Genomic DNA, 12,988 nt, shown 5'->3' on the forward strand with positions numbered 1-12,988 from the left:
GGGTTGCATGAACCACTAACAGCTCTGGCCTCTATCAGCCCTCAGAAGAAGCCCCTGCTATACTGGGGTCCTGCTGGCTGCCTGCCCACTACTGGACAGACTTTAGTAAAGTCATGGGGAGGTCTGACCACTAGGGGGAAACATTGACCACCTGGCTAATCATCAACAACAGAGGGGACCTGGGTCAGCCAGCCCACAAACAATGACCCCCATAGACAGGAAGACTTGCTCTCCCAGCTGAACGGTGAGAGTCCTCAAGAAAAGAGCCAAAGAAACTAGAAAGGTGTTGGGGGAACCTGTGTCCTGGTGCTTTAGAAGGGTTCAGGATTTTATAGAGGCCAACAGTTGAGAGGCCTTAGACTTTTAAAGAGACAGTAGACTTTTACTTAGACTCTTAAAGTGCTGAAAAAGTGTTAAGACTGTGGGATTCTAAAGTTTTACTATGTTTTCTGTTGTGGAATTCATATTAACATAAAATCTTGGAGACTAACAAGAAGGGAATATTATGACTTACTAGTGTTTTCTTTGTGGGTCAAGTGGATAAGTGGTTAATTTTGCTGGTCAGTTTTTGTCACCTTCACACAAGCTACAGTTACCTGGGGGGAGGGGAGGAGGGGAAGGAACATCAATTAAGAAAATGTCCCCTTTAAAATGTGCTGCAGGCCTGGCTGCTAGGGTCCTTTCTTGAAAGATGTTAGATGACGGCGTGGGCTGTGACTAGCACACTGGGTGAGGTTTTATCCCAGGCCCGGTGACCATGGAAAGAATAAGAAAGCACACTGAGAAGAAAGTTTTGGGCAGCAAGGTTGGAAGCAGAGTTCTGTCAGGGCCTCCCGGTTCCTGCCTGGAGTTCCTGCCCTCAGTTCCTCAGTGAGGGAGTGTGATTAGGTCACATAACCCAACTTGTATTTGGTCCTGGTGTTTTCTCAGACCTGTAGAAGGCAAACTAGGACAAGGAAGGTTCAACCAATATTTTCAAAAGAAGGGAAAGAACATGATGAGGAGGGAAGGGGGGACAAAGAAATAGAGATTCCGGTGTGGCCTCAGCAGCAATGGCGAAGGGAGAAAATGCACCAGGTGAAAGAGGTCATCACACTAAGGGACTAGGGCAGAAGCCAGAGCAGAAATCCGAAGGTCGAGTGCAGGGTGTGGAGCAGCAGAGGTGTGGGAGAAAACTGGACATTCCACTACCTGAGGACCCAGCTATACCATTCCTGAGCATATACCTAAAAGCTACTCCAACATAAAACAAGGACACGTGCTCCACTGTGTTCATAGCAGCCTTATTTATAATAGCCAGAAGCTGGAAAGAAGCCAGATGCCTTTCAACAGAGGAATGGATACAGAAAATGTGGCACATCTACACAATGGAATACTACTCAGCTAGTAAAAACTATGACTTCATGAAATTCTTAGGCAAATGGATGGAACTTGAAAATATCATCCTGAGTGAGGTAACCCAGTCACAAAACAACACACATGGTGTGCACTCACTGATAAGAGGATATTAACCCAAAGAACGGAATACCCAACATACAATTCACAAACCACATGAAGTTCAAGAGGAAGAAAGTCCAAAGTATGAATGCTTTAGACCTTCTTAGAGAGGGGAAGAGAAATACTCACGGGAGGAAATATGGAGACAAAGTGTGGAGCAGAGTCTGAAAGGCCATCCAGAGACTGCCCTACCTGGGGATGCGTCCCATATACAGCAACCAAACCCAGACAATATTGTAGATGCCAAGAAGTGCATGCTGACAGGAACCTGATCCACCTGTCTCCTGAGAAGATCTGCCAGAGCATGACAAATGCAGAGGTGAATGCCAGCAGCCAACCATTGAACTGAGGCCAAGGTCCCCATTGGAGTAGTTAGAGAGAGGATTGAAGAAGCTGAAGGGGCTCGCAACCACATAACAACAACAATACCAACTAACCATAGCTCCCAGGAGCCAAAGCACACCCAAAGGGTACACTTGAACAGATCCATGACTCTAGCTGCATATGTAGCAGAGGATGGCCTTGTTGGCCACCAGTGGGAGGAGAAACCCTTGGTCCTGCCAAGGCTGAACCCCCCAGTGTAGGTGAATGTCAGGGCAGGGAGGTGTTAAGGGGTGTGTGGTTGGGGAGGAAAAACACCCTCATAGAAGAAGAGGCAGGGGGATAGGATAGAGGGTTTTTCGAGGGGAAAGCAGGAAAGCTGAAATTTAAAAATGACCAATAATAAAGAAGAAATAAATAAATAATACACATTTTAAAAAAGCTAGAGAGTTAGGGCCACAACTACAAGCAAGAAAAACTGGAGATGCTTTCTTTTTGGTAAAGCACAGGCCCTACTGAAGTCAGTCATTGTGACATACAACCTTCTCCCTCCACTGCTTGAGTTACTTCCTCTTTGTTATTTTTACTCAAGAAAAACAACTGTTGCTGCCGACAACGCCAAACTGTTCCATGAAATGGTGTCTAGGTAGCCTTAGGTGACTAAAATTATGCATGTGATTTGCTCACATGAGCTGCTGATCTTAACGGTTTTAAAGGTCCTTAGAGAGCTAGGGGTTTAAATAAGAATGTCTAAAAAGGAACTCCACAGAAAACAGGAGAAAGATAAGAAATACATACATGCATACATACATACATACATACATACATACATACATACGTACATACACACATACATACATACATACATACATACATACATACATACATACATACATACATAAGCAAGCAAGTCTGAAAAGGGAATGAAGATTTGAGAAATGCTGGGCCCTCCAGAGCAAAGGCCACATCTTACAGAATCTTGCACACTTGGAGCAAAGGCTGTGGTTTCTGCAGTATCTAGAAGCCTGATGCTGGCTCTACAGAGCTGTGTAATAGCTAAAAGCCCAGACAGGCTGGAATGCAGATGCTGACTGTTGGTAGCAATCTGTGCTAAAGTTAGGGACAGGCTCTTACTACTGGATATAGATGGGGCATCCATCAATGGCTACTGTGCTTCCTGTTAGATTCTTCTGTTAGGCCTACAGCACTGATAGTCTGAAACCACTACTGTAAGTCAAGTTCAAAGTTTCTAAGAACTAATGTCAGCCTAGAAATGCTGATCAAAGCTTAAATACTAGTCTTACAAAAGCTACACGTTTGTATGAAAAAATAACCAAGACATATAAATTAGTGGTCATTTGTCATGAACAGACACATGAGCACTGTAAGTTTTAAAAGGGACAACATTTAATTGGGGCTGGCTTACAGGTTCAGAGATTCAGTCCATTATCATCAAGGAGGGAACATGGCAGCATCCCTGCATCCAGGCAGGCATGGTGCAGGGGGAGCTGAATTCTATATCTTCACCTGAAGGAAGCCAGGAATAGACTGAGCATCCTCAGGCAGCTAGGAGCATCTCCAAGCCCACCCTCACAGTGATACACCAACTCCAACTAATAGTGCCATCCCCTGGGCCAAGCATGTGCAAACCATCACATCATCTTTTTTTTTTTTTCTTTTTTTTTTTTTTATTATCTTGAGTATTTCTTATATACATTTCAAGTGTTATTCCCTTTCCCGGTTTCCGGACAGACATCACCCTCCCCCCCTCCCCTTCCTTGTGGGTGTTCCCCTCCCAAACCTCCCCCCATTGCCACCCTCCCCGCATAGTCTAGTTCACTGGGGGTTCAGTCTTAGCAGGACCCAGGGCTTCCCCTTCCACTGGTGCTCTTACTAGGATATTCATTGCTACCTATGGGGACAGAGTCCAGGGTCAGTCCATGTATAGTCTTTAGGTAGTGGCTTAGTCCCTGGAAGCTCTGGTTGCTTGACATTGTTGTACTTTTGGGGTCTCGAGCACCTTCAAGCTCTTCCAGTTCTTTCTCTGATTCCTTCAACGGGGGACCTATTCTCAGTTCAGTGGTTTGCTGCTGGCATTCGCCTCTGTATTTGCTGTATTCTGGCTGTGTCTCTCAGGAGCGATCTACATCCGGCTCCTGTCGGTCTGCACTTCTTTGCTTCATCCATCTTGTCTAATTGGGTGGCTGTATGTGTATGGGCCACCTGTGGGGCAGGCTCTGAATGGGTGTTCCTTCAGTCTCTGTTTTAATCTTTGCCTCTCCCTTCCCTGCCAAGGGTATTCTTTTTCCTCATTTAAAGAAGGAGTGAAGCATTCACATTTTGATCATCCGTCTTGAGTTTCCTTTGTTCTAGGGATCTAGGGTAATTCAAGCATTTGGGCTAATAGCCACTTATCAATGACTGCATACCATGTATGTCTTTCTGTGAGTGGGTTAGCTCACTCAGGATGATATTTTCCAGTTCCAACCATTTGCCTACGAATTTCATAAACTCGTTGTTTTTGATAGCTGAGTAATATTCCATTGTGTAGATGTACCACATTTTCTGTATCCATTCCTCTGTTGAAGGGCATCTGGGTTCTTTCCAGTTTCTGGCTATTATAAATAAGGCTGCGATGAACATAGTGGAGCACGTGTCTCTTTTATATGTTGAGGCATCTTTTGGGTATATGCCCAAGAGAGGTATGGCTGGATCCTCAGGCAGTTCAATGTCCAATTTTCTGAGGAACCTCCAGACTGATTTCCAGAATGGTTTTACCAGTATGCAATCCCCCCAACAATGGAGGAGTGTTCCTCTTTCTCCACATCCTCGCCAGCATCTGCTGTCACCTGAGTTTTTGATCTTAGCCATTCTCACTGGTGTGAGGTGAAATCTCAGGGTTGTTTTGATTTGCATTTCCCTTATGACTAAAGATGTTGAACATTTCTTTAGGTGTTTCTCAGCCATTCGGCATTCCTCAGCTGTGAATTCTTTGTTCAGCTCTGAACCCCATTTTTTAATAGGGTTATTTGTTTCCCTGCGGTCTAACTTCTTGAGTTCTTTGTATATTTTGGATATAAGGCCTCTGTCTGTTATAGGATTGGTAAAGATCTTTTCCCAATCTGTTGGTTGTCGTTTTGTCCTAACCACAGTGTCCTTTGCCTTACAGAAGCTTTGCAGTTTTATGAGATCCCATTTGTCGATTCTTGATCTTAGAGCATAAGCCATTGGTGTTTTGTTCAGGAAATTTTTTCCAGTGCCCATGTGTTCCAGATGCTTCCCTAGTTTTTCTTCTATTAGTTTGAGTGTGTCTGGTTTGATGTGGAGGTCCTTGATCCACTTGGACTTAAGCTTTGTACAGGGTGATAAGCATGGATCGATCTGCATTCTTCTACATGTTGCCCTCCAGTTGAACCAGCACCATTTGCTGAAAATGCTATCTTTTTTCCATTGGATGGTTTTGGCTCCTTTGTCAAAAATCAAGTGACCATAGGTGTGTGGGTTCATTTCTGGGTCTTCAATTCTATTCCATTGGTCTATCTGTCTGTCTCTGTACCAATACCATGCAGTTTTTATCACTATTGCTCTGTAATACTGCTTGAGTTCAGGGATAGTGATTCCCCCTGAAGTCCTCTTATTGTTGAGGATAGCTTTAGCTATCCTGGGTTTTTTGTTATTCCAGATGAATTTGCAAATTGTTCTGTCTAACTCTTTGAAGAATTGGATTGGTATTTTGATGGGGATTGCATTGAATCTGTAGATTGCTTTTGGTAAAATGGCCATTTTTACTATATTAATCCTGCCAATCCATGAGCATGGGAGATCTTTCCATCTTCTGAGGTCTTCTTCAATTTCTTTCCTCAGTGTCTTGAAGTTCTTATTGTACAGATCTTTTACTTGCTTGGTTAAAGTCACACCGAGGTACTTTATATTATTTGGGTCTATTATGAAGGGTGTCGTTTCCCTAATTTCTTTCTCGGCTTGTTTCTCTTTTGTATAGAGGAAGGCAACTGATTTATTTGAGTTAATTTTATACCCAGCCACTTTGCTGAAGTTGTTTATCAGCTTTAGTAGTTCTCTGGTGGAACTTTTGGGATCACTTAAATATACTATCATGTCGTCTGCAAATAGTGATATTTTGACCTCTTCTTTTCCGATCTGTATCCCCTTGATCTCCTTTTGTTGTCTGATTGCTCTGGCTAGAACTTCAAGAACTATATTGAATAAGTAGGGAGAGAGTGGGCAGCCTTGTCTAGTCCCTGATTTTAGTGGGATTGCTTCAAGTTTCTCTCCATTTAGTTTAATGTTAGCAACTGGTTTGCTGTATATGGCTTTTACTATGTTTAGGTATGGGCCTTGAATACCTATTCTTTCCAGGACTTTTATCATGAAGGGGTGTTGAATTTTGTCAAATGCTTTCTCAGCATCTAATGAAATGATCATGTGGTTCTGTTCTTTCAGTTTGTTTATATGATGGATCACGTTGATGGTTTTCCTTATATTAAACCATCCCTGCATGCCTGGGATGAAGCCTACTTGATCATGGTGGATGATTGTTTTGATGTGCTCTTGAATTCGGTTTGCCAGAATTTTGTTGAGTATTTTTGCGTCGATATTCATAAGGGAAATTGGTCTGAAGTTCTCTTTCTTTGTTGGGTCTTTGTGTGGTTTAGGTATAAGAGTAATTGTGGCTTCATAGAAGGAATTCGGTAGGGCTCCATCTGTTTCAATTTTGTGGAATAGTTTGGATAATATTGGTATGAGGTCTTCTATGAAGGTTTGATAGAATTCTGCACTAAACCCGTCTGGACCTGGGCTCTTTTTGGTTGGGAGACCTTTAATGACTGCTTCTATTTCCTTAGGAGTTATGGGGTTGTTTAACTGGTTTATCTGTTCCTGATTTAACTTCGATACCTGGTATCTGTCTAGGAAATTGTCCATTTACTGAAGATTTTCAAGTTTTGTTGAATATAGGTTTTTATAGTAAGATCTGATGATTTTTTGAATTTCCTCTGAATCTGTAGTTATGTCTCCCTTTTCATTTCTGATTTTGTTAATTTGGACGCACTCTCTGTGTCCTCTCGTTAGTCTGGCTAAGGGTTTATCTATCTTGTTGATTTTCTCAAAGAACCAACTTTTGGTTCTGTTGATTCTTTCTATGGTCCTTTTTGTTTCTACTTGGTTGATTTCAGCTCTGAGTTTGATTATTTCCTGCCTTCTACTCCTCCTGGGTGTATTTGCTTCTTTTTGTTCTAGAGCTTTTAGGTGTGCTGTCAAGCTACTGACATATGCTCTTTCCTGTTTCTTTCTGCAGGCACTCAGCGCTATGAGTTTTCCTCTTAGCACAGCTTTCATTGTGTCCCATAAGTTTGGGTATGTTGTACCTTCATTTTCATTAAATTCTAAAAAGTTTTTAATTTCTTTCTTTATTTCTTCCTTGACCAGGTTATCATTGAGTAGAGCATTGTTCAATTTCCACGTATATGTGGGCATTCTTCCCTTATTGTTATTGAAGACCAGTTTTAGGCCGTGGTGGTCCGATAGCACGCATGGGATTATTTCTATCTTTCTGTACCTGTTGAGGCCCGTTTTTTGACCAATTATATGGTCAATTTTGGAGAAAGTACCATGAGGAGCTGAGAAGAAGGTATATCCTTTTGCTTTAGGGTAGAATGTTCTATAAATATCCGTTAAGTCCATTTGGCTCATGACTTCTCTTAGTCTGTCTACATCTCTGTTTAATTTCTGTTTCCATGATCTGTCCATTGATGAGAGTGGGGTGTTGAAATCTCCCACTATTATTGTGTGAGGTGCAATGTGTGTTTTGAGCTTTAGTAAGGTTTCTTTTACATATGTAGGTGCCCTTGTATTTGGGGCATAGATATTTAGGATTGAGAGTTCATCTTGGTGGATTTTTCCTTTGATGAACATGAAGTGTCCTTCCTTATCTTTTTTGATGACTTTTAGTTGAAAATTGATTTTATTAGATATTAGAATGGCTACTCCAGCTTGTTTCTTCTGACCATTTGCTTGGAAAATTGTTTTCCAGCCTTTCACTCTGAGGTAATGTCTGTCTTTGTCTCTGAGGTGTGTTTCCTGTAGGCAGCAGAATGCAGGGTCCTCGTTGCGTATCCAGTTTGTTAATCTATGTCTTTTTATTGGGGAGTTGAGGCCATTGATATTGAGAGATATTAAGGAATAGTGATTACTGCTTCCCGTTATATTCATATTTGGAAGTGAGGTTATGTTTGTGTGCTTTCATTCTCTTTGTTTTGTTGCCAAGATGATTAGTTTCTTGCTTCTAGGGTATAGCTTGCCTCCTTATGTTGGGCTTTACCCTTTATTATCCTTTGTAGTGCTGGACTTGTAGAAAGATATTGTGTAAATTTGGTTTTGTCATGGAATATCTTGGTTTCTCCATCTATGTTAATTGAGAGTTTTGCAGGATACAGTAACCTGGGCTGGCATTTGTGTTCTCTTAGGGTCTGTATGACATCTGTCCAGGATCTTCTGGCCTTCATAGTTTCTGGCGAAAAGTCTGGTGTGATTCTGATAGGTCTGCCTTTATATGTTACTTGACCTTTTTCCCTTACTGCTTATAATATTCTTTCTTTATTTTGTGCGTTTGGTGTTTTGACAATTATGTGACGGGAGGTGTTTCTTTTCTGGTCCAATCTATTTGGAGTTCTGTAGGCTTCTTGTATGCCTATGGGTATCTCTTTTTTTAGGTTAGGGAAGTTTTCTTCTATGATTTTGTTGAAGATATTTACTGGTCCTTTGAGCTGGGAGTCTTCACTCTCTTCTATACCTATTATCCTTAGGTTTGATCTTCTCATTGAGTCCTGGATTTCCTGTATGTTTTGGACCAGTAGCTTTTTCCGCTTTACATTATCTTTGACAGTTGAGTCAATGATTTCTATGGAATCTTCTGCTCCCGAGATTCTCTCTTCCATCTCTTGAATTCTGTTGGTGAAGCTTGTATCTATAGCTCCTTGTCTTTTCTTTTGATTTTCTATGTCCAGGGTTGTTTCCATGTGTTCTTTCTTGATTGCTTCTATTTCCATTTTTAATTCCTTCAACTGTTTGATTGTGTTTTCCTGGAATTCTTTCAGGGATTTTTGCGATTCCTCTCTGTAGGCTTCTACTTGTTCTCTAAGGGAGTTCTTTATGTCTTTCTTGAAGTCCTCCAGCATCATGATCAAATATGATTTTGAAACTAGATCTTGCTTTTCTGGTGTGTTTGGATATTCCGTGTTTGCTTTGGTGGGAGAATTGGGCTCCGATGATGCCATGTAGTCTTGGTTTCTGTTGCTTGGGTTCCTGCGCTTGCCTCTCGCCATCAGATTATCTCTAGTGTTACTTTGTTCTGCTATTTCTGACAGTGGCTAGACTGTCCTATAACCTGTGTGTCAGGAGTGCTGTAGACCTGTTTTCCTGTTTTCTTTCAGCCAGTTATGGGGACAGAGTGTTCTGCTTTCGGGCGTGTAGTTTTTCCTCTCTACAGGTCTTCAGCTGTTCCTGTGGGCCTGTGTCTTGAGTTCACCAGGCAGGTTTCTTGCAGGGGAAAACTTGGTCCTACCTGTGGTTCCAAGGCTCAAGTTTGCTCGTGGGGTACTGCCTAAGTCCTCTCCGCTGTGGCAGCAACCGGGAAAATCTGTGCCGCTCCTTCCGGGAGCCTCCGTGCACCAGGGTTTCAGATGACGTTTGGTGTTTTCCTCTGGCGCCTGGATGTGCACAGAGTGCAGTCTCTTCTGGTTTCCCAGGCGTGTCCGCCTGTCTGAAGGTTCAGCTCTCCCTCCCACGGGATTTGGTTGCAGAGAACTGTTTATCCGGTCTGTTTCCTTCAGGTTCCGGCAGTGTCTCAGGCGCAGGGGTCCTGCCGCTCCCGGGCCCTCCTCTATGGGAACCCAGAGGCCTTATACAGTTGCCTCTTGGGCCAGGGATGTGGGCAGGGGTGGGCAGTGTTGGTGGTCTCCTCCGCTCTGCAGCCTCAGGAGTGCCCACCTGATCAGGTGGTGAGGTCTCTCTCCCACGGGGTTTGGGAGCAGGGAGCTGCTGCGGTCCGGGATCCGCGGGTGTGGGACTTCCCCATCACATCATCTTACGAATGATTCGATGTTTTATTTTTTGATTAAATGCTTTAAAATACTTGGAGCAACACTTGTAATGATACTAAATGAAAATTTACTCATTCACAGAGAGAAGCTTTATTCAGTCTTCTATACCTATTTACAAGGATAATCATAAAGCAAGCAACACAAAACAGATGAAATGTATTTAAAATCAAATATACTAATTAGTTGGCCCTAAAACCTTTTTAGAGATCTGCTAAATATGGCATTTAAAATACCAACTCCTAAAGGCAACACTAAATTCTCCATCAAAGAGATGAGTCCTCTTGGGTTATTATTAATGCTAATCACTGAATAGACTGCCCCTTGCCTCCCCCACGGGAGGAACCCACTGAGATTGTGGACAAGCAGGATTCTGAAGACTTGACTGCCACTCTTTCCCTTGTAATGTGGGCCAGTCTCTCAGGTTCCTCACCCACGGGGATCTTCAGAGCAGGGCAGCTAGATGGCCGTGCAATGTTGTGTGGCAGTCAAAGAGTTAATGCTGTCCTGTGTGATCCCTGAAGACAGAAGCCATTCCTTCTATTGAGATTACCAAGATTGCTAAGGAGGACCCTAGGGTAAGTGTCCAGGAAGCAGTTAAGTCTGTCATTGAATTAATACAGAGGCCATTTGGTTTATACTTTCTGTTCAAATTCATCCTTCTCAGATCTCAGGTGATATTGGTGGTTAACTGTACCTTACCAGTTTAATGGCAGCTGTCTGGTCCATGCATTTCATATGAAGATTAGGCCTCACCTTTTAGAGCTCCTGGGTTCCCAGGTAAGAAAGGCAAACTCATAGACAAGTTTGCTTTGCTGACAGGGCTCATATGAAAAAGACAGATTTCAAGGTAACTTTTTACTCTTCCTTTGTTAAAAAAAATGCTTTGCCATGAGTAAGAAAAAAGTTTGAGGTTTATAAAAGTCATAAGGGTCTTAAAAGATAAATACTATATTAAGACCTACAATAGTCAAAGTTTAACATACCAATCAGTGAAACTCTGACAATGTTAATCTACTTCTGGTAAAATGGGGACTGGCACAGCCATATCCACTGGGAAGGACGAAAGCCATGAGGGAGCACAGCTGTCTGACACAGTTCCAGAGAAGCTGAGCAGTTGCTGCAATCGCTGTCCTTCTGTCTCTCACTGTTGGGTTTAGTCTCCTCATATCGCATTCATGGCGGCCCCTGCTTTATGGTTCACTTGGTTTTTCCTGAGAAAATTATGTCTGACTCTTTTTTAGGAAAAGTCCTCAGCTCCCGATCTCTTCTGCTTTTAAAGAAGTCACTTCATCTGGCCCTATTTGGAAGGCTTCCCTAGGCCTAGAGATTGGGATAAACAGAATCTAAGAGATGAAGTTCACAGTGAGGTCCTGACTCCAGGAATATTCTTGGGGTGTCCACCCCTAAGCAAACTCAAACAGTACAATTGGAAGAGGGTAAACCTAGAGATAATTGATAATTGGGATAGGTTATAGTTTAACCTATCCCAACCTGCTGACTCCTGCCGAATTGGCTGAGGACTGGCTGCTAGGTCGCTCCAGGACTGCTGCCATCCAGAACTGGACTATGGGTAAATCTGTGAAGTGTTTGCAAGTGAACTGAACTGCTGATTTCCTGGTAACACAGAGGGGTTTGCTCCAAAGGACAATTTCTAAACAGGTCCACCATCCCTGCATCCTAATAACCTGCAGAGACCTGATTCCCTAGGGAAGGGGAATGACCAGGGTCGGGTGGGGTGGGGACAGAAGGGATATGGGGTGGGGGTAAGGGTGAGGAGAGGATACCCTCAGAAGTGAAGGGGAGGGGTATGGGGTGAGGAACTCTGGGAGTGGGGACCAGGAGTGATAGCATTCAAAATGTAAGTCAAAGTAAGAAAAAAGAGAAAAAGTAGAGGTTACTAATCCTGATGTGATTTAGTTTATGTTTAAGATATGAGTACCAGGTCATACCTGAATACCTACTTAATTCAGAACCATTCCATTTTAAATTTTTTATTGGTTATCTTATTTATTTACATTTCAAATGTTATCCCCTTTCCCGATTTCCCCTCTGAATATCCCTATCCTATCCCCCATCCCGCATCTATGAGGGAGTTCACCCACCCACCCATCCATCCTCTCCCACCTCAGGGTCCTAGAATGTCCCTATTCTGGGGCATTGAGCCTTCACAGAGCCAAGGGCCTCCCTTTCCATTGATGCCAGATAAGGCCATCCTCTGCTACATATGCAGCTGAAGCCATGGGTCCTTCCATGTGTATTGTTTGGTTGGTGGTTTAGTCCCTGGGAGCTCTGGGGGGGGGGTTTGGTTGGTTACTATTGTTTTCTTATGGGTTGCAAAACACTCTACCTCCTTCATTTCTTCCCCTAACTCCTCCATTCTGGTCCCTGTGCTCAGTCCGATCATTGGCTGCAAGCATCTGCATCTTTATTGGTCAGGCTATGGCAAAGCCTCTCAGGAGATAGCTATATCAGGTTCTTGTAATCAAGGACTTATTGGCAGCAGCAATAGTGTCTAGGTTTGGTGTCAGCAGATGGGATGGATCCCTAGGTGGGGCAGCCTCTGAATGACCTTTCCTTCAGTACCTGCTCCACTCTTTGTGCCTATATTTCTTTTAGACAGGAATAATTCTGGATTAAAATTTTGAGAAGGATGGGTGGTCCTCAACCCGGGGCTGTGCCTAACCTCTGGATATGGTCTCCACAGGTTCTCTCTTCCCTTTGTTGGGTATTTCAGCTAATCTCATCCCATTGGTCCTGGGAGCCTCGAGCTTCTGGCATATGGGACTTTCTGTTGGCTACCCCAAGTTCCCCATCCCCCATTGCTACACACCTCTGTTCAATTTCCTGACCTTCCAAACATCTATCCCCCAACCCCTGTCTCAAGCACACATATGAATAGACCTCAGAGAGTGTTGTCATCTTTGATGCCACCATGCATTAGTCACTGATTTTAATAATGATTTCAACAGATCATTAAGGAAGTAGGAACTGTAGATAGCAAGTTCTGTGTTCCTCATTATTGCTAGGACAAACTCTCTACCCAGGACACAAAA

This window comes from Rattus norvegicus, chromosome 4 (assembly GCF_036323735.1).
Source record: "Rattus norvegicus strain BN/NHsdMcwi chromosome 4, GRCr8, whole genome shotgun sequence".
Classification (NCBI taxonomy): Eukaryota; Metazoa; Chordata; class Mammalia; order Rodentia; family Muridae; genus Rattus; species Rattus norvegicus.